Source organism: Delphinapterus leucas, chromosome 20 (assembly GCF_059928025.1).
Source record: "Delphinapterus leucas isolate spDelLeu-1000000601 "Yukka" chromosome 20, BTC_Dleu_Yukka2, whole genome shotgun sequence".
Classification (NCBI taxonomy): domain Eukaryota; kingdom Metazoa; phylum Chordata; class Mammalia; order Artiodactyla; family Monodontidae; genus Delphinapterus; species Delphinapterus leucas.
The window spans coordinates 46,336,810-46,359,812 of record NC_143148.1 but is presented as its reverse complement, the minus strand read 5'-3'; the positions used below and the strand labels follow the sequence as shown (position 1 = coordinate 46,359,812).

The 23,003-nt window shown below is 40.6% G+C and overlaps 1 protein-coding gene across 2 annotated transcripts in view; it reads right to left on the bottom strand.

Annotated features, from left to right (window-relative positions):
- The window catches only part of AP1G1 (adaptor related protein complex 1 subunit gamma 1), a 79,781-nt gene extending 69,213 nt beyond the window's left edge, over nt 1-10,568 (bottom strand). The window contains exons 1-2 of one of the 2 annotated variants that reach the window (XM_089903291.1): nt 10,250-10,568; nt 3-108 (exon numbers count right to left, since the gene is read on the bottom strand). The gene's annotated coding sequence lies outside the window, so the exon portion shown is untranslated. The remainder of the gene's footprint in view (nt 1-2; nt 109-10,249) is intronic. The other variant, XM_022583283.3, reaches the window with a different exon arrangement.
- Between the last annotated feature and the right edge of the window lie 12,435 nt (nt 10,569-23,003).

Sequence of the window (23,003 nt, the reverse complement as noted above, 5' to 3'; positions counted from 1 at the left end):
ACTGTGTTTTTATGGTTTTCTTTCTTTTGGAGAAAGTGGGCGGGGAGGGGGAGGCAGTGCACATCTTATTTCTCCTGTATGAAGAATGTGTTCATAGAAGGGAATGTTCTACAGAGTGAAGAAAAAGGAGAGACCAGTGTTAGTACATCATTGTTTGAATAAAAGAGATTAAATCTGGGGATAAGTATTTTGGTCTCTGGAGAGGCAAACACGATTGTGGGACAGGGATAGTTCTTTCATCAAGTTTCACAGTGGCCTAGAATGATGAAACACTCAAGACCAGCCAACTTTATATGCTCTGGTTTCAGGCTCACAATGCAGCTTTCTGATTATTAATCACCTTCTTAAGTACCTTGCCTCCCAAACACCTCCATACAAGGAACAGAAGAATGTCCTGGAAAGTAGACACAGGTAATTCAGTAGAAAAGCATAACCCCTTATGAACTACAACACTGTTATTTTAACTTACACATCAGTGAGTTCAATCAAGATGAATCATTCCAAGGTGAAATACTGAAATGGAATTTCTGGATCTTCAAGGCTAAGGCTGTGAAACGAGTGACCACATTAAGATACCACCACACCCTGTCTAGGCAGCCAGTCGGCATCCCTCTGAGAGATCTTAAGCTCAATTCTCCCTAAAATGCCACAGTGTTACAGGAATCTTCTTTTATGCTTAATTATCCATAACCAAAACTGAGATTTTAAAAATGGATATATGTAAATGCAGATGTCTACTGAACGATTCGATCACATTAATTCACATGAAAAACAATAAAGGCCGAATAGGGCTTCCCTGGTGGCACAGTGGTTAAGAATCCGCCTGCCAATGCAGGAAACATGGGTTCGAACCCTAGTCTGGGAAGATCCCACATGCCGTGGATCAACTAAGCCCGTGTGCCACGACTACTGAGCCTGCGCTGTAGAACCCATGAGCCACAACTCCTGAAGCCCGTGGGCCTAGAGCCCATGCTCTGCAACAAGAAGCCACCGCAATGAGAAGCCCGGGCACTACAAAGAGTAGCCCCCGGTCACCGCAACTAGAGGAAAGCCCGCGTGCAGCAACAAAGACCCAATGCAGCCAAAAATAAATAAGTAAATAAATAAATTCATTTTTAAAAAAGGCCCAATAAACAATGATAGATGAACATGATCAACATCAAATTTGACACAAATAAAATAAAAAGCAATTTTTCACTCTCCTAACCCTGATTTTAGCAAAGATATCCTAGAGTCCTCAATTATCAAAAACTGTCACAAAACTCTCCAAATAAAATCTTAATTTTCTTAAAGATACGCTCCAAAGGATAAGATAAATTTTAAGGGAAATATCTGTGCCTAGTGTTAATATAGATGCATTTTTAACTTCTGTATATTTTGATATCTTTCATATAATGAACATGCATAATTTGAGAATTCTTGCTTTGAAGAGTCAAACAAATTAACAAAAACTACAAGAATGGATAAATAAAGCAAAACTGCAAACTTTCAAAATAATAAGATGGTATTCATCCTAAAAGGACAGAGTCACAGTTATCTATGGGCATTTTTCTACACAGTGACATTAGAAAGTTATGAGAAAATGATTTAATACTAAGATAACAAATTCTCCCTAGCACATTCTTCAAGAATCCAAGTTCTGTTAATTTGGGATAGCAAGAAGGGGGTGGGGATGAGGGGCTCTGGTCTATAAGAAATGAAAGATTCATTTTTAACCTATATTTGACATTAGTCAGAAATAGAGGGGGGAAAAGTCCCACTTACAACAGTGCCGAAAACTATAAAATATCTAGGAATAAATTTAGCAAGAAAGGTACATGAACTAGATGAAGACAGGTATTAAATCTATGAAACCTTTACTGAAGAACCTAAAACTAAAATAAGACCTCAATAAATGGAAACATCATAATAAGGAAAAGTTATCCTCATTAAAAAATGTCAGAAAAAAAAATGTCAGGCCTCCCAAAATTAATATATGAATACAGTGCAATTCCAAACACTGAGCTTGGGCTTCCCTGGTGGCACAGTGGTTAAGAATCTATCTGCCAATGCAGAGGACGTGGGTTCCAGCCCTAGTCCAGAAAAATCCCACATGTTGCAGAGCAATTAAGCCCGTCTGCCACAACTACTGAGCCTGTGCTCTACAGCCCACGTGCCACACTACTGAGTCCACATGCCACAACTACTGAAGCCCGCACACCTAGAGCCCATGCCTCTCAACAATAGAAGCCACCACAATGAGAAGCCTGCGCACTGCAGAGGAGCCCCCACTCGCTGCAACTAAACAAAGCCCACGCACAGCAATGAAGACCTAACACAGCCAAAAATAAAATAAATTTTTAAAAATTAATTAAAAATAAAAAAACACTGGGCTTTTCCGAGGTTTTCTGAACTCAACAGAATTATTTTCAACCCATACAGATATAAGAATAAATGTTTAAGAACAGTCAAGAAAATGGAAAAGTACAGTGACAGGAGCTATTCTTAACAGAGTGTAAGTTTCTATAAAGTTATGATATTCAAAACAGTAAAATAATGGTACAGGAAGAATAAAACAGAACATCCAGAAATAGAGCAAACATATATGGGAACTTTACATATGATAAGGTGGCATTTAATTCATTGAGAAAAGGATGGTTTATTTAGTCTAAACATAGTTGGCTCTTTATACAAAGGAAAACCATAAGACCCCTTCACACTATATAAAAATTAACTCCAGATTAATAAACGCATGTGTTATACAACAAAGAATTAATGTACCATAAGATGTTACTACAAGATAAGGAGAAAAATAACTTGAAAGAAAAATGAACCAAGGACATAGACAATTCTCAGTAAAGGAAATCCAAAAGGCCAAAAATCATATCAAAAGAGGCTAGCTCCAGCAATAGTCAAGGAAATAAAATTAAGACGAAACTGAGAAACCATTTACCAACTAGCAGAGCAGCAAAAATTAAATTAAGTAATTACATCTAATGATGTGATGTTATGGAGAACCCACTGCTAGTGGAGATGGAAATTATGACAACCTATTTAGAGAGTAATCTGGCAATAATAACATTTAAAATATAATTCCTTAAAAAATAAAATAAAATATAATTCCTTTAACTCAGAAATCCCACCTTGGAGATTCTAGCCTGTAGAAATAATAGCATCAGCAAATAAGGTGACATGTACAAGAATGTTTACTGTAGCGCTGTTTGTAGTGGCAAAATCTAGAAACAGCCCAAATGTCCACAAGAAAATAACTGAATAAGTTACGTAGAGTACATCCATACTATGAGACATAATAGGGATATTTAAAAGAACAAGATAGAATTATATTTACTGACTATGATGTGTTAAGAAAACCTTGTTACACGGTAACATAAAAAGTATGATCAAAAAAAAAAAGGTACGCTCTACCTTTTGTAAAAACAAAGAATCCCTATATATGCACATTTATGTTGTATATATAGTACTTAACAAAGCATGGAGAGAAATGTTGAAGTATACCCATAATCTGGTAAAATGGCTGGGCAGTAATAACAAAGGGATTAGGGAAATGAACAGCTTTTTTAGAAGTATGTCTTTAGATTTTTTTCATTTATTACAATGGACCTCTATGACGTTGTAAATTAAATAAATTAAAGACTTTTAAAAATCCTCAGCACTATTAAAGTAGATTATTCAAACACAAGGGGAGAGGGACTTCCCTGGTGGCGCAGTGGTTAAGACTCCTTGCTCCCAATGCAGGGAGCCTGGGTTCAAGCCCTGATCAGGGAACTAGATCCCACGTGCATGCCGCAACTAAGAGTTCACATGCCACAACTAAGGAGCCCGCATGCCACAACTAAGACCCAGTGCAACCGAATAAATATTTTTTAAAAATTCACTTTGTTATACAGCAGAAACTAACATAATATTGTAAAGCAATTACACTCCAATAAAGATGTTAAAAAACAAAAAACACAAAAGGAGAGTCAGTAACAAATCACTGAACTATCAACATATTTCCATTTTGGGGGAAAAGACTGAAGTTCTCAACTTACTATTAGTTTCTTCAGTATAATGAATTACATAATAGGTATTCAAAAGAAAGAAAAAAGATGGCAGGAAGAGTAGATTTCTTTGCTGTCACTTGAAGCTTTTGCATAAGAAAGAGTCTGAACAAATTGCAAAGAGGAAAGGATAATATCAATTTTAGAATTAAACATCTAAATAATATTTTCAAAGACACGGAGATAAGGTTTTGTATATGTTCTAAACCTGAAAATAAACTTCACTAACATCAACTCTATCGGTCACAAGTAAATGACCTGTAGTAAACTTCCATAGCTCACTTAGGACCCTGACTGCTTTTGGCTTTACCAATTACCGTATATCTGAGGACCTGAACATGTTTCCATATTATTTTCATTCATATCATCTATTCTGCAGAGTAGCTACTAAGTGCCAGGCACTGTGCTATGTACTAGGGATGCCATCAATTAGATAGTTCTTGTCCTCTGAAGCTCAGGAAAAGCAAACAATTCAACAAATACTAAAAAAAAAAAAAAAAAAGTACTATACTCCTTTGCCTGGTGTAGAGAGGAAGGAAGTAGGTTCACCAGATGGAAGGGAGAAAGAAAAGCATTCCAGGTATAAGCAGAACAGGTACAATGAATGAAAGAACATGGAGTATTCAAGGAACAGCAAAAAGTTCAGGGTGTGTAAATAGAATAATACAACCAAGTGCTAGTAAAGTCAAATTGTAAGCAACTTCCTCATTCTACTTTCTCAAATAATCAACACCATCTATTAAGCTTTCATCATGTAAAGTTTCTAAAGAAAATGCAGAGGTCATGTCTTCACTGACAGAGAGAAATACACATATAAAAAAATCAAATATATTTATTGAGTACTATCAGAAAAAGAGGCTCAGGGACTTCCCTGGTGGTCCGGTGGCTGGGACTCCATGCTCCCAATGCAAGGAGCCAGGGTTCCACCCCTAGTCAGGGAGATGGATCCCACGTGCTGCAACAGAGAGCCTCATGCCGCAACTAAGACCCGATGCAGCCAAATAAATAAATAAGTAAATATTTTTGAAAAAGAAAAAGAGACTCTTTTTTGTTTGGTTGACTGTTTTTTAAATTTTTGGCCACACAGAGTGGCATGCAGGATCTTAGTTCCCTGACCAGGGATCGAACCCACACCCCCTGCAATGGAAGCATGCAGTCTTAACCACTGGACCACCAGAGAAAGCCCAAGACTGCTTCTTCTTACAACAGTTTTTCTTCGGTAATCATACCCAAAAAACCCTAATATCTACAAAGATTCAATTAACTCTACACAGTGTACCTATTTTTTCAGTTAGTTTCCCCATTTATTTCAAACGAGTATTTTCACCATATTTTAAAAGTATCATGTTATGAAAATTTTCAAAAAGTGGGAAGGGAATCTTTCATGCAGACTTTAAAAAGGAATTAAAAAAAATAACTTCCCTTCCTTTTCTTCAGCTTGAAACTGAACAATTTCCCAAGAGTGAGGTTTAGTAAGTAGCTACTAAACTGAGCTGCAAAAACACTGATGGAACTTCTTTTAATTTGAGTTGTTCAACTGTGTGATCATTTACAAAAGTTACATCTTATAACCAAGTAGTGTACATCATCTATGCTCTGACAGTCTTAATTTTAACCCAAAGGCTTATAAGGAGGGGAGTGCAAATATTTTACAGTTCCAAAGATCTAAGTTCATGTCTTTCTCATATTTGCTCTTCCCAAGAATCCATAACATTAACCTCAAAGCCAGATAAGCTGCAAAGCCTAGGATGCTCAGCCCAACACAATCAGCTACAACATGCAAACTGGAGTGAGCAAAGCAACTGCATATCAGGTATACACTGTGACTTCTGCACTGTAACAACAGAGAAAGGAGGGTAAAAACTACTTGCCTTTAAAATGTCTTTAATTATTAATAAAGTACAAAGGTCACATATGTTTTCTCCATCTTTAAAAAAAGAAAAAACAATTTTTTTTCCTTCTAAGACTGTTTTTCACTGGTAATACTTATAACTCATTAATTTTCTCTCTCCAATGGTCTGAGTAGGCCAAAACAAGGCCCCCCCCAAAAAAGGCAAAATTTCCAAGTACCTAGTGAAAAAAACATTTCTCTTTTAATCATATTATCCTAACCCTTGCCCTTTTTTGTACAAAAGTGTTAGTTAATACTGACTCAACAAGTTTGGCAAGTGTGGGGGTTTTTTTCTTCCACTTTTGGACTCTTCAAACTTTGACAAGAGATTGTTCCAGTAAGCAGAACTCATGGCAAATTAAGCGTTTTATGTTACTCCTTCAGTGAAGAAAAACCTTACATGTACTTTGAAGGTAGAAATGACGCCTTTACTGATACAAAATTTTCTATACGAAAAGCAAATGGAGGGCTTCCCTGGTGGCGCAGTGGTTAAGAATCCGCCTGCCAATGCAGGAAACGGGTTTGAGCCCTGGTCCGGGAAGATCCCACATGCCACGGAGCAACTAAGCCCATGTGCCACAACTACAGAGCCTGCGCTCTAGAGCCCGCGAACCACAACTACTGAGCCCACGTGCCACGACTACTGAAGCCCACGCACCTAGAGCCCAATGCTCCGCAATAAGAGAAGCCACCACAATGAGAAGCGCACACACCGCAACGAAGAGTAGCCCCCGCTCGATGCAACTAAAGAAAGCCCACATGCAGCAATGAAAACCTAATGCAGCCAAAAATAAATTAATTAATTTTTTAAAAAAGCAAATGGAAAAATCCTAATACTTTTTAACAAAGATGATTCTCAAAACCTATAAACCAAGAAACATAAGAACTTAAATAAATCTATATGTTCCCTTAATTTTAAAACTGCTACTTTAATACCATCCTGCATGAAAGAAACTGAATGTAAGTAACAAAGGGATGAAAGAACGCCAAAATCAACTGAGAACGATTCATAAAGGAAGACTGAATGATAAGCACCTAAAACAGATAAACAGGTTGCTGCAGTTTGAAGAAAGGTAATAGTTTTAGATTTTCTGAAGCTAAATCTAAATAAGAGTTTTAAAGTTTTTATATCAAATCCTGCTGTATACACAAAACTTTTAAATTCTCAGCAAATGCAAATAAGGGGATTAAGCATTTTGAAAATCTGTTTTGGTATGTATTTTCCCAATTCAATTTTTTTAATTAAAAAATAATCTTTTGGAAAATACTCATTCAGCTTTTTCAATTTGCATAGAGTTGTTACAAATCACATAAAAACTTGAGTTTTTGTTTTTGTACACGACTGATTTCAAGACTACTTTAAAAATAGTGAGATGAAATATCACCAAGGCATTGCTGACAATTTTTGTACTTTATAGTTTCACTCTAAAATTCATCTTCAAATCTAGAACTGCTGTCAGTGAAACAGATCAAAGAACAAGCAACTGCTCCAAAAGAAAATAAACTGAGGATTCCTAAACAATGTTTATTTCAAGTATAATCCCAACAACCCCTTAGACAAAGTAGACATTCAAGTATGTGCTGATCAATCAAAGGTGCACTAAAATAGGGGCTTCCCTGGTGGTGCAGTGGTTAAGAATCTGCCGGCCAATGCAGGGTACACGGGTTCGAGCCCCGGTCCAGGAAGATCCCATATGCCGCAGAGCAACTAAGCCTGCACTAAGCAACTAAGCAACTGAGCCTGCACTCAAGAGCCCGCGGGCCACAACTCCTGAAGCCCGGGCGCCTGAAGCCCATGCTCTGCAACAAGAGAAGCCACCACAATGAGAAGCCCGCGCACCACAACGAAGAGTAGCCCCTGCTCACCACAACTAGAGAAAGCCCACACACAGCAACAAGGACCCAACGCAACCAAAAATAAATAAATAAAATAAATAATAATAAAAATTTTTTAAATGTGCACTAAAATAAACACTTTACTTATCATTTGCAAGGCAAAGGATGCTTTCTCCAATTGAACGCAAACTACCTAAGAATGAATGACATTTAAATACCAGTACATAATACCATGAAATGAACTGAGTAAATAACACCTATCTGATAGCTCTTCCAATACCTTGTTTTAAGAGTGTATCTCAGAGACTCCCCTGGTGGCGCAGTGGTTAAGAATCCGCCTGCCAAGGCACTGGATCGAGCCCTGGTCTGGGAAGACCCCACATGCCGTGGAGCAACTAAGCCCATGCACCACAACTACTGAGGCTGCACTCTAGAGCCCGCGAGCCACAACTACTGGGGCCGTGTGCACAACTACTGAACCCCACACACCTAGAGCCCGTGCTCCTTAACAAAGACGAGCCACCCCAATAAGAAGCCCGCACACCGCAACCAAGAGTAGCCCCTGCTCACTGCAACTAGAGAAAGCCTGTGCACAGCAACGAAGACTCAATGCAGCCAAAGATAAATAAATAAATAAATAAATTTATTTTAAAAATAAATTTAAAAAAAATATATATATAAGTGTATCTCAGAAATGGAACATTTCAGTAACAACTACAAGGGGATACTTAGTAAATGAGTGAGGATTCCATATATGTTCTGTTTGACAGTTCTTTAAACCAAAAGAGAAAACTCCATAGCTTCAGAGTAAATACACAAATAGTAAATATATTTTTGAAAAGTCTCCTTAAAACAAATAACACGAACACTATTTACAATGAAAACATTCACTTTTCTACTAAGACATCATAAGACTAGTACAGGAATTTATCTACCTGATAATAACCTGATAAGAACAACGCACTTATACATGGATTAGAAGTATTAAAAGATTTGATCCAGTTCAAGTTATAAATTTAAGTTTCAGCAGTCACTAGGCTACAATCTCAAATAAGTTATTTCTCTTTTGCAGATGTTAAAACGCAGGCTGAGGTGAAACAGAGATGACTCAATCACACCTAACTTGAAATGTAAGAAATAATCAGTGAATTGCAGTGAAATGCTTTTTATTCAAGCATGCTATACTGCAAAACATATGTTAAGAGTAGAATAAAAGTGGTGAAATTATGGGTACCTGGAGAGTCTATATTTTTAAAACAAAAGTTAAGGGGTATACAGTCTGACAAGCACTATGGAGAACAGTAAAAATGAGTATTTAAAATCCAACTATCTCCAGAAAAATCCGATACTCGAAGTCAATCCAAGTATTTTTTTGGAGTTAGTCAAAGAAGAACACTACTGTACAAACAACTTGAAAGTTAAAATCACTAAGAAATTTTCATTCACTCCTCTGTTCTGTTAACTAATCCCTACAGCAGCCAAAAAAGTTACTTTCCTTTCTACCAATGTCAGATTAAGATTCTTTTTCAAAAAATAAAAATTCTTTTTCACAGGCAGATTTCCATGGTCAGGGATATACATCAAGAAAAATACTAAGTGTCAAAAAGTACCCAAAAGCTAAGTGTTCAGCATAGAAAAGGGAATCCACAAATGAGAAAACATTTGACAGCCTCTGCCTACCACCTTCCCCCCCCCAAAGCCCTTTAATGAACTTTATAAACATTTACTGTTGAAGTACACTCTGAGCAAGCGGTTCGACGAATCTCCTACACCTAACAAGGAAACACAACCAACGTCCCGACTCTGTCAAGCGGTCAAGAAGATCGGGAGAATTATTAGTTATCGACGCCTGCAGAATCAGGAGTTTGAGAGAAGGGTAAACAGTGTATTCGCAGGTGAGTTTAAGAAAATAGAGGAGAGAAAAAAAAAAAAAAAAGCCCGGAAAATTGGGAAAGAAGTTGATCGGAAGGCTAGAGAGAAAGCGAGGCCAATGTCCAGTTTGAAAAGAACGGCAATGCAGGTGCAGACGACGTTCAACTGAGCATCTGGAAGTGCTGAAGAGAGTTCCACGAAAGACCTGACCCAGGTACGAGATACAAGAACGCTGATACGTGGCATAGAGAATACACGCGGGGGTGAGACCCGCCCCGCAAACCCTAGGCTCTCTGAATGAGCCCCAAAAGGAGGAGCGCAGGCTGAGAAAACCAATGGGTCCAAGGAGGCCCGCACCGGCTGGGCAACGCCACAGCAAGGAACGCAGCCGCGCGCGGACCCTCCCGGTCCGACGCTTCGGGGTCGGCGCTCAAGAAGTCGTAACAACCCCTGAGCTCCGGGCCCCTCCTGGCCCAGCTTCTGTCCTCTCTTCACCCCCCACGGTCTGGGACCGGACACCTGGGATTGACAGGAAGCTTCTGGCCGAGCGCTCCCGGCAGGCGCGGGGTAAAAAAGGCAATATGCTCTTTGCGCCGCGAGTGACACTCACCGGCCCGAAACCACGAACGAAACCTGCAGCTCCGGGGGCGGCGGCAGCAGTGGCAGCAGGGGCAGCAGGAACCTAACATCCAAAATGGCGGCTCCCTCGGCCTCACCACCGCTACTGCAGGCGGAGGGATCCGTAGGTCGGAAGGAGTTTTTAACTAACTTTGCACACTATCGCAGAAACTTCGGTCCCTATCTCCCTCTGCTTGTCGATCCCGCGTCCCCTGACCGCAACTTCTCGTGCCTCCCCTCTCCTATTATCCAAGAACTTGGACCCCACCGAGGACTATTTGCCAAGGAGGAGGTGACTGCTCCTGGCAGAGCGACGCAAAGCGTAGCAAGAATCGGGGCTGTCACTGATGACGCGATACGCTGCTGCCGAGTCACCGCTGCGAAGAGTCTGAGCGAGAAAGATCCGGTCGACCCCAGAGCCCACGGACATTGGTTCCGCTTTGGTGGGGGGGGGGGGCTACCAGGAAGTGGCGGGGCCACCTGAAGAGGGTGGGGCTAGCTAGGTAGCGAAGGAAGTGGGGAGGCGAGGCAGATGGGGTCGGAGAGCACTGAACCAGGCTGTGCCGGTCCTAACCCACCAGAACCCCAAATTCTCACCCATCAAGTTTGAGACCTGAGCTTTCTCTTTAGGTTAACTTCAGGAACATGCTCCAAGTGGTCTTGGATTCTGAGGTTTTTATGGCATCTTTGCAATGTATTTTATAAAAATAAAAAGGATGACACAGAAGAATAGATTCCAAGCCCAGTATCACCTTTCAACCTGTGCATTGAAAAAGATATTTAAACTCTCTGGGCTTCAATTTCCTCAAATGTAAAAAGAGAGGATTTGGACTAGTGATAGCTAAAACCATTCCAGAATGGGCTTTCTGACTGATTCCATGCACTAATGACCTGAGCCAAAACAGTCCAACCATACAGGTCCTGGCTTGATAAATAATCACTAACACCTGACACGAATATTTTCCATGTTTATGTAAAGAGAGCCAAGATATCTTGGCCCGTTTAAATGAAAGGTGACCTACCATTCCTTCAGATGGAATGGCAATAAAGTATCCCTGAAAGTGAATAAAGCAGAGCACCTAGCTAGATGACAAAGAGAACTGAACTAACCACAAATCTTGAGTTTAGGACCTGTCATCAGCAGGAGGTTGTACTTTTTTACTTTGCGGGTTTCATGCAGGGGATTTCAAAACAGTTTACAAAATTGAGTTTAGTAGGCCCGCCTGTACAATTTCGTTCTTGAACTACTGGGGCATGCCAAGTGGCCGTAAAGAAAGGAGGCCAAGGGCGTAATAATAGTATTATCATTTTTCATTATCAAATATTGATATCACATTGTTTATAAAAGCATCTTCGTATATGTAATCTAATTTGACCCTCGCGACAACCTCCTGAGTCAGACTAGATAAGCATAAGTAACTTAGTTTTACAAATAAGGAGAATGAGGCTCAGAGAAGCTGTAACTTGCTAAACGACCCTCCCTCTCTCCTCCCCCACTGGGGTTCACCTATGTGGTACCACCTTAGGAGTTAGAAAATTGTACGTACCCACTCACCCTCCCCCACACTCAGAGTGGTATCAACCGAGAGCAAATGATTTGGGGAGCAGAATGCTTATGGAATTCAGTCACTTCATATCCCCTCCATGCGCTACTGTATAGTACAGCTCTTGATCACAGGGCAAGTAAAGTAAAACTAGAACACCATAATAATGCCGTAACGCAGATTTCACTGAGGTATAGCTATACATGCTAAAGTACAGTATGGGGCTACCGTAAAAGTAAGGAGTTTGCAGGTTCCAAAGCAGTTACCTACAGCATTCTGTTTGCAAGTCACAAAAATTTGCTTAGAAGTCGAATTTAAGTGTTTACCATTGCAAACCACAAAAGAAAAGTTAAACTATCTTCTTAAGAAACAGGGAGGAGCTTGGATTCTACCATGCCAAGTGGCAGAACATTAAAGAGAAAATGACAGACATTATAAAATGTAAATCCTCTTCATGTATTTTTTTACTTATATTTATCTTTATAATTACTAAGCTCCTCTGGTAATGCAACTGAAAATTAAAAGCAATTGACCCAATATATAGCATAATCATCATTATCCTGGGATCTTTGGTTTCTGTGGCTGGCTATTAAAGTTTGGGAAAACTTACTGCCCATCTACTCAAACATAACCTCAAATTAAATTACAGCACATCAATAAAGTAGAATACTATGCTGCCAATAAAAATGAAGCTACACCTCTATCTTTATTAGCAGGGTATGGCAGATTTTTAAAAACATATTACAAAATAGTATTATAGGGCTTCCCTGGTGGCGCAGTGGTTAAGAATCTGCCGGCCAATGCAGGGGACACGGGTTCAAGCCCTGGTCGGGGAAGATCCCACATGCTGCCGAGCAACTAAGCCCATGCACCACAACTACTGAGCCTGCTCTCTAGAGCCCAGGAGCCATAACTACTGAAGCCCACACGCCTAAAGCCCGTGCTCCACAACAGGAGAAGCCACCACAATGAGAAGCGCACGCACCGCAATGAGGAGTCTCTCCCGCTCGCCACAACTAGACAAAGCCCACGCGCAGAAACAAAGACCCAACGCAGCCAGAAATAAATAAAATAATTTTTTTTTAATTTTAATTTATTTATGGCTGTGTTGGGTCTTCGTTTCTGTGCGAGGGCTTTCTCTAGTTGCAGCAAGTGGGGCCCACTCTTCATCGTGGTGCGCGGACCTCTCACTATCGTGGCCTCTCGTTGTGGAGCACAGGCTCCAGACGCGCAGGCTCAGTAATTGTGGCTCACGGGCCTAGCCTCTCCGTGGCATGTGGGATCTTCCCAGACCGGGGCACGAACCCGTGTCCCCCCTAAAATAAATTTTTAAAAAATAGTATTATAGGGCTTCCCTGGTGGCGCAGTGGTTGAGAATCCGCCTACCGATGCAGGCGACACGGGTTCGTGCCCCGGTCTGGGAAGATCCCACATGCCGCGGAGCGGCTGGGCCCGTGAGCCATGGCCGCTGAGCCTGCGCGTCCGGAGCCTATGCTCCGCAACGGGAGAGGCCACAACAGTGAGAGGCCCGCGTACCGCAAAAAATAAAATAAAATAAAATGAGCTTGTAAAAAGTGTATATATACACAGAAAAAATGTTGAAGGATAAAACTAAAACGTAAAAATGATTATCTTTGGATGGTGGGATTATAGAGGACTTTTATTTTCTTTATTACGTTTTGTTTTTTGCAATAAGTATACTGTATTTTTATTTGGAAAAAAAGACTTTCACATTTTGGGGGGGAAAAGTCCTTATAAGATAATGTAGTTTTATGGATCCAAATGCTAAAGGAGATTTTTGTTTTTATTTGTTTTAATTTATTTTACTTTATTTATTTTTGGCTGTGTTGGGTCTTTGTTGTTGCGCGTGGGCTTTCCCTAGTTGCGGCAAGTGGGGGCCACTCCCTGTTGCGGTTCCCGGGCCTCTCATTGTGGCGGCTTCTCCTGTTGCGGAGCACGGGCTCCAGGGGCACGGGCCCAGTAGTTGTGGCACACAGGCTCAGTAGTTGTGGCTCATGGGCTCTAGAGAACAGGCTCAGTAGTTGTGGCGCACGGGGTTAGTTGCTCCGCAGCATGTGGGATCTTCCCAGACCAGGGCTTGAACCTGTGTCCCCTGCATTGGCAGGTGATTCTTAACCACTGTGCCACCAGGAAAGTCCCAGATTTTTGTTCTGAAAACAGCAACAACCAGAAAGAATTCAACAAATTTCTAGCAATAGATAATGGTTGGGGAAAAAAGATCATTGTTTTTATGGTTTTGTTTATTATTGATAACTAGTATGCTTCAATTTAACAAATAATAACAACAAAAACCAAAAACAAACTGAAGAGGCATCTCCAGGAGTCAGACTACTCAGATGTCAGTCCTGGCCGGGTTTAACTGAATTTGTGCCCTGAGCAAAGTGTTTAATATCTCTGAACCTGTTTCCTCGGCTGTCCAATATTTATTTATGACTTGCTTTATTCCAAAATGGATTCTAAGTGGCTTATTATCCAGAGGGATCAAATGTGTGAAAGCACTTTGAAAAGTATCAGGCATCATGAGAATATAAGTATAAACACTTTTTGTGCCACCTCACAATTCAACCAAATCATTTACTGATATGCCTACTACTGGTGCAGTAGTGTGTTCTGTCTTACAATTTACAAAAATATTTTCATATATATTGATTCATTTGCTCCTCACCCACCATGAGCTTGTAAACCATGCAGGCACTATAGCATGGTAGTTAAAAGTGTTGTTTTCTGGTGCCAGACTGCCTGGATTTAACCTTGCTCTTCCTCTCTTCATTGCGTGGCCTTCAGCAAGTTCCCTAACATCTCTGAGCATTTCTGAACCTCAGTGTACCCGTCTGTAAAATGGAGTTAATAGTAGCACCAGCATCTTGGGACTTCCCTGATGGTCCAGTGGTTACAACTCCACATTTTCACTGCAGAGGGCATGGGGTTGATCCCTGGTTGGGGAACTAAGGTCCCACATGCCACGTGGCACGGCCCAAAAAAAAGTATCATCAGCATCTTAAGGCTGATATGATCATTAAATGAGCTGATACACGTAAAGTATTTAGAAACAGCAGGTGGCACTAAGTAAGGGCTCAATAGATATTAGCTCTTTTTAGGATAAATATTATCATCCCTATTTTAGATACAAGGAAACAGAAGGTCAGGGAAATTAAATGATTTGTCACAGCTTCAAACAGCAGAGATCAGATTCAAATCTAGATCGTCCAACTTTGAATGTAACTTTTAGTCCATACAGTAATCATTCAATGAATGTGCTGCCTGAGTCTTTCCACTACACCACACTGCCCTGGGTGCACAGAATATGTAATAGACAATGCAAAAGAGACAGTCCCTACCCTGAAGATAATTATAATCTCATTGAGGAAAACTGGATTTTTTTTAACCCAGAAAAATATCAGTGATATTATTACTCAGCAGATAAGTCCTAGTTCCCCAAAATCAGAAATATGAGAGGTCACTGGGCACCAGAGCAGTGAAAGATGGTTTTTGGAAGACGTGGCATGGCAGTTGGAATCTGTGGTACTAGAAGGGGACCTGTTCTCTTGGGCCTAGATGCTGCAGGATTCTTAAGTGACTCGGTATCAGCAGCTGAAGCCATATGACCTTTGCAGCGCATGGGGAAAGCTCTCACTACAGAAACGTGGTCAGCGTCTTTCACAAGGAACTCCTCCTGCTTCTCCACGTGCCAGAGCCCTCAGCCTAGAAAGAAAAGGAAAGAAGGGATGCAACCCTGGAGGAAATACACTGACGTGAGTCAAAGAGGCAGTTCCACTGGCCCGTTTTGCTATCCTTTGAGTCACCTGAATCTATAAATAGGCCTGAGAGACAGAGTAAAATTAGTCCCTCTGTTTTCTATGTAATGTTTGCACAAAAAGCATTTTTACAATTCTTTTAAGGGTGGCCCCTAAGCACAATTTATCCTGGCCTGAGAAAAGGTTTTAGGAATCAATCCTACAGTTGTAACAAAACCCAGAAATGATGTAAAAATTAATTTTCCAACAGCTAACTCCATACACTCTTTGGCCTCCTACCAAGAGCATTAGAAATCTGCTATATGTTCCTTCAAAGTAAAGACCAAAGCCCAGAGGAGATGAGGCTCTGACAAGCTTCCTCTTAGCTTTTTAAAGACTTTTTAAAAAGAGGAAACCCATTACTAATAAGAACCTGCTGTTTAAAAAAAAAAAAAAAAGAGGCCACCTGAGACGTTTTATGTCGCAATATTTTTTTAATTAATTAATTAGATTTTTGGCTGCATTGGGTCTTCGTTGTTGCACACGGGCTTTCTCTAGTTGTGGTGAGCAGGGGGTACTCTATTGCGGTGGCTTCTCTTGTTGCGGAGAATGGACTCTAGGTGTGCGGGCTTCAGTAGTTGTGGCACGCAGGCTCAGTAGTTGTGGCTCACGGGCTTAGTTGCTCCACAGCTTCCCAGACCAGGGCTCGAACCCGTGTCCCCTGCATTAGCAAGCGGATTCTTAACCACTGCGCCACCAGGGAAGTCTCTATGTCAAATATTTTGTTTTTTCTAGAGTAGCTGTACTTCGTGTGTAAATGATTCTATACTATGCTGGCACATTTGGAGTGAAAAATCTTACCAGATATGAGACTGCAACCACCTCAAACCCTAACTTGAGGAAATGGTGCCAGTTTCCTGTTTAGGAAGACAAAACTGAGGAGGGGGACTTAGGGGAGGGGGGAATGAAGGCAGTCGAAAGGTACAAACTTCCAGTTATAAGATAAACAAGTACCAAGGATGTTATGTACAACATGATAATGAAAGTTGCTAAGAGAATAAATCCTAATAGTTCTCATCACAAGAAAAAAAAATTAACTTTGTACCTATTTGAGATGATGGGTGTTCACTAAACTTATGATAATCACTTCATGATGTATGTAAGTCAAGTCATTATGCTGTATACCTTATTCTTCTACAGTGCTGTGTGTCAATTATATCTCAATAAACTGGAAGAAAAAGAACAACTGAGGCCACCAGAGAAGGATGCACCATCCAGAAACAGAGCAGGGCTTCTGACTCATTGTTTCCTACTCAAGTTATTTTATTTCCTTAGTATGGGCACTGTCATTTCCCTGGAAGGGTTCACGGTAAAATGGTTTACTTTTCCTTTAAGTGCATAGCCCCATCCTTGTTCTTTTAAAATCAGTCAGTCCTACAAGTTGCTTTAAAATTAGCCTGGGGGCTTCCCTGGTGGCGCAGTGGTTGAGAGTCTGCCTGCCGACGGAGGGGACACGGGTTCGTGCTCCGGTCCGGGAAGATCCCACATGCCGCGGAGTGGCTGGGGCCGTCCGGAGCCTGTGCTCCGCAAAGGGAGAGGCCACAATAGTGAGAGGCCCGCGTACCGCAAAAAAAAAAAAAAAAAAAAAAAAAAATTAGCCTGGGAAGTCCAAGAAGTGTTGGGACATCCGCAGTAACTGGGGCAGCCAGTTCCTGGTACCCAGTTCGGAGAACACCAAACTCCTCCGCCAAGCTATTCACACATGCCAGAGGATGATCTAGGACTTGACCAGGTGCCAGGGTGAGGTGCCTTATCCCAAGGAGAGGCAGACAGAGAACCATAAAGTTTAAGAGATGAAAGATATTGTAAATGAGAAAACTACAGACCCACACACAGGTGGCCATATTAAAATTTGTGCCCAGGAGCCCTGATTCCCAAACAAATAGTGAATCCAGGACTAAGGAATTAGCTGGTTTCATCAGCATGTCAAGTCTCGGTTAAGAGTTTCAAAATCGACTTCCTCAGAACCATAATGACATTGATTAATATTATGAAAGTAAAGGGTATGTGTTACACATAGATACTGAAGTGTTTACAGATGAAATTATAGGCATAATGTTTGAGATTTACTTTAAATTCCTTCTGTATCAAAAGAAAAATAGGAAGAGATAGGTAGATGAAATAAAAGCAGCACAATATTGATAACTGTTGAAACTGAGGGATGGGTACATGAAAGTTCATTATATTATTCGCTCTAATTTTGTATATGTTTAAATTTTTCATAATAAAGTTTTCTTTGTTTTATTTTTAAGCAGAGGACTTGAATACCTAGAAGCTGAGCAATACACAAGGTGGTTCAGACAAAAATTTCAGCAAGGAAAATCAGAGTCAAATTATGTCTGAGGACTTCCCTGGTGGCACAGTGGTTAAGAATCCACCTGCCAATGCAGGGGACATGGGTTGGAGCCCTGGTCCAGGAAGATCCCACATGCCGCGGAGCAACTAAGCCCGTGCGCCACAACTACTGAGCCTGCGCTCTAGAGCCCGCGAACCGCAACTACTGACCCAACGTGCCACAACTACTGAACCCCGCGCGCCTAGAGCCCATGCTCCACAACAAGAGAATCCACCACAATGAGAAGCCCGCGCACCGCAACGAAGAGTAGCCCCCGCTCGCCAGAACTAGAGAAAGCCCGCGCACCACAACGAAGACCCAACGCAGCCAAAAATAAATTCAAAAAAATTATGTCTGAAATATAAAATCTTTTAAAAAAGAGCTTCACGAGGTCAGAAATGCTTAGGAAGGCGAAAAGAATAAAACAATTTCTCTTTACTTCATACCGAAGGAATAAAGAGTAAAAATAATTAATGCATATGGTTCTTTAGGTTTTTTTTTTTACTTCTCCAGAATTATGTACACAAAGTTATGAGATTTTTATACTATTTTCAACATAAGAGAAAATTGTTTTCACTACATAGTAATTAAATATATCTACTCTAAATCACTACACATTAAAGACTTTCAAAATTGACCAGCTCTTAAAAATGTTCTTTGCAGTCTATACTGTGGTATTGTCAAGAGGTAGATATAAGACTACAGCCCTATTTTCTCATGAATTCATCATAAAAACACATCAAATATCAGCTAAATGATTGCAAATATGCTCCCTGGCTTTAAAAAAAAACTTCACAAAGATCATTTTACTATTCAAAAGCCCATTTAGAAATATGTTCTAGCGCTGCTTGGAGTCCCATTCCAGATTCAGTTTCTCTAACCATACTGACCTGTCTTTCAGGAGAAAGGGGTGAGAAATAAGGGGCTGGAGATGACACAGGTGAGGGCCCTGCTGCTAGTACTGGCGATGCCCCAAATGGATCACCCGTTCCTGCTACAGTTCCACCTCCTCTGCAAAGAGCACTTTTCTTGACATCCTTGGTGAATTCAGTATTAACCAGGCCTGCTGGGGCTTCAGCCTGAGGCAAGAATCACATTGGCTTCTCAATTTACTACACATTTGTTCACTGCATAGCTACTACACTCCAAGCACTCTTGGAAATCCGGGGGAAGAAACAGCGAGCAAGGACACGTGGTTTCTGTCCTCATGAAGTTTAGAGTCCAGGGTAAGTCAATGACAGTTACAGCAAACTTCAGGCTTTCTGGCCCACATACTTCTTCTTTCTCTCTGTTTCAATGGCTGTGTTTTGAGTGCTTATGAGGTCAGACACTGTGGTACACCAGTGATTAAGAGCTAGATGTCAAAAAAAAGAGCTAGATGTCAATATGCATAGATATGTCTACAAGAAAGTTTATCATACTTTAAGCAGTGGTAAACTCTGGATGTATCCGTTCATTTGACAAAATCTATTGACCTTGTAATATAAACTAGGCATAGTGCTGGGAATGCCACAGTGAACAAACCAGACAAAAGTCCCTGTCCTCGTGGATCTGATATTGCAGGGGGAGAGACAGATAAGAAACAAGGTCACTAAGTGAACGATAACAATGTGTTAGATAGAGATAAGATTGATAGAGAAAAAATATAAAACAGTGAAGAGGGAAGAGAAGGTAGCTGGGAAGGGCTTTGCAGAGAAGAGAACACTCAAATACAGACCTGAAGAAAGTGAGGGAGGGACCAGGCGGAGAGCTAGAGAACACAGAGTCCCAAAGTACAAAGGTCCTGAGGAGGGAGCAGGTGTGTGTTTGAAGAAGCACGAGGAGGCCAGTGTGGCTGAGGCAGAGTAAACATGTGGAGAGTAGAGGGAGTGAGGCAAGAGAGAAGAGGTGACAGTAGGTGTGGGTGGCCTCCTCAGTCATAGGAAAGCTGTTGCCTATTATCCTAAGTGAAATAAAAAGCCATTGGAGGGTTTTAAAAGCAGAGGAGTTACATGATCTGACCTAGGTACTAACCAGATCTCTGACTGCTGCATTGAACATCAGTTAATGGGGAAAAGGGGTAGAAGCAGAAAAACCAGTTAAGAGGGTACTGCAATCATTCAGACCAGAGACTATTGCAGGTTAGATCGTGGTACTGTCAGTGGAGATGGTGAGAAGTGACAGAAATCTGGAAGGTAGAGTAACCAGGATTTGTTTAAGATTGGTTGGGCTAGGGGTTGAGAGAAAGGGAAGATATCAAGATTTTCCCCTAGCATAGAATTACCACTAACTATAGAATGAGTACGTTCTTGGAGAGGGTGAGAGCACTTTTGGACATGGTAAGTTTGAGATGCATCTGAAACATCCTAGTGAAGATATCAAGAAGGCAGGCGAGGTACTTCCTTGGCGCTCCAGTGGTTAAGACTCCCGCACTTCCAATGCAGGGGGCGCGGGTTCCAGCCCTGGTCAGAGAACTAAGATCCCACGGGCCATGCTGCATGGCCAAAAAGAAGACGAAGAAAAAAAAAGGCAGGTGAATTCATCAGCCTGGATTTCATATCAGCCTAGAAGCCTTAGCTAGTGATAAACATGTGGAAGTCCTCACCACAAAGATGGGATTAAAAACTACAATGTTGGATGAAATCACCTAGAGAATAGGGAAGAAGAAGTGGTCCAGAGACTGAGCTCTTAGGCACAACTCTGGTGGCATTTCATGTGGCTTTTACTTCTTCTTAGTCCCTTTCTGTATTGTCTAAATTTTTTTTACAACATGTCATTTTTCAACAAACCACATACTCTTTGGAAAAGAAAAAAGAGTCCCTTTCAGGAAACCATCAAGAGCAAAGCATCAGAAAAGACATGTGTGCCCTTAATCACAATCCAACATGGTACCTGCTGCCAATTTGAGGGCATTAGGGAGAAATTTCTCTTGCCCTAAAACAATTCATGACCACTTTTGGAAGCTTCATCCATCCTCTGTGATAATGATGAGGATGAAAAGCAAAGCTTGATTATATTTGCTATGTGCCAGGTACTGCATATAAATTCCTTGTACGTATTAGCTCATTTAATCATCTCAACAAATTTATGAGATTTTTAAATAACTCTTAACTGTTATTATCCCCCTTCTTACAGTCCAGAGAACTGAGTCTTTGAGAGGGTAAGCCACTTGCCTGAAGTCTCACAGTTAATAAATGGCGGAGCTAGGATCTGAATATGGGTTGTTTCACTACTGAACTCAAACTGTGAAACAATGCTAAATGATGGTGCCTTGTGCCTTTGGATCTTGTAGCCTTTATTCCAAGAGCTCTTTATTAAAATGCAAAATAACCCTCGGATAAAGCTGAGATCTTAAGAACTAAAAACATTTTATACGCTTCTAGGTATAACACTAGGTAACTTCATCTTTGTTTTCCACTCTATTGCTAACAACTTAAAAGGGTTATCTAACCACAGAAGTCCAGCTCTGCTAGAAAAAGTATGTGAGTGGAGAAAAGGTGCAGATGTCACCTGTTTACAATCCTGCCAGAGCTACGGTGGAAGCCACATACCTAAGTTAAAAAAAAATCTTCTGGTGCACAGTAAGAATCTCTGCTTTAAGTCAATTCCCTCTTCTTGAAAGTACTGACCATAAAGGTTGCTTTGGATTTATATGGGCCATTATAGTTCTTAGCCATTTCTATTAGGTACTGTTCCACTGGAACCTGGGGTAGAGTGTTTACGTTCAATTTACACATTAGCTGCAAAATAAAGAGCATAAGAAACAAAAAGGGTTTAAGTGGTCTTTCACTTTTGAATCATAGTACTTCATTTTTCTAGTCTCTGTTATGTAAGATGTATAATTTGTTTTTATTTTATTTTATTTTTTATTTATTATTTATTTGGCTGTGTCGGGTCTTAGTTGTGGCATGCAGGGTCTTTTCTTGCGGCACCTGGGCTTCTCTCTAGTTGTGGCGCAGGCTCCAGAGCACGCAGGCTCAGTAGTCATGGCGCGCAGGCTTAGTTGCCCTGTGGCATGTGGGATCTTAGTTCCCTGACCAGGGATCAAACCCACGTCCCCTGCATTGGAAGGCGGATTCTTAACCACCAGGGAAGTCCCAAGATGTATAATTTTTAAAAGATGTATAATTTAGCAACAACAAGGAGGGGCCCTGTTTGTTTCATAAGACAGCCTATCCTAGGGCAAAGGAACCAAGTAGAATAAGAGGAAGAATATAAACACAAGAAAAAATATTTTGAGGTAAGAATTCTGATTTCATGATAAACATTTTGAATTATGTCAGAGGTAATAGTCAACATATTCAACAAGGCACTATCCAATCAGAATGGACACCCTGAATGATGAGAGTGTCCACCAGCCTGAAACAACTACTGTGGCCACATGCCCGTGTCCCAACTGAATGTCTGTCTGAATTATGTATGTGGTCATGATTAAGATGTTCAAAAGTTGAAACTTCTAAGTTGGATTAACTTCCTTCATATTATTAGGCCAGTTACATTTAGGAAAATGTATGCTTTCTTAATAAAGAATTCAGCTCAGTTTTCTTGACTCTAGCTTTTTGATAAAGATCTGAGTTTTCTAGTCCAAAAGCTTTATTCAAAGTTGTGCTGCCTCTAATGCAAAACTTATTTCTAAACATCTTTCAGTCTGTACAAAATTATATGATCTGAGTTTGCTCATATTTGCTTCTCCCAGACTTCTTGGTTTAAAAAATAATGTGTGTCTCTGGAAATGGTACTACCCAAGAGCTGACAGTTCCAATCTCATTGCTTTGACACAGCTGACCATAATTCTCAGCTGTACTTTTTACACAGCCGATTAGATACCTGCAGAAAACCATCACCAAGAAAGAAAGAAAGGCAAAATTCATCAAGTTATGGCAAATTTGCTTTAGATGAAGAACCACCAAAATAGCAAAACTAATTTCATGTTACCTCTTTGGAATTATGTTCTATTAGCTTCAGAACAACAATAACAATAAAACAAGTGCTTTGCTTTTAAGTATCTGATAAATGTGACACTTAAAACCTCTATTTCTAAACACCTGATAAATTATAACACCCCAACCCTCA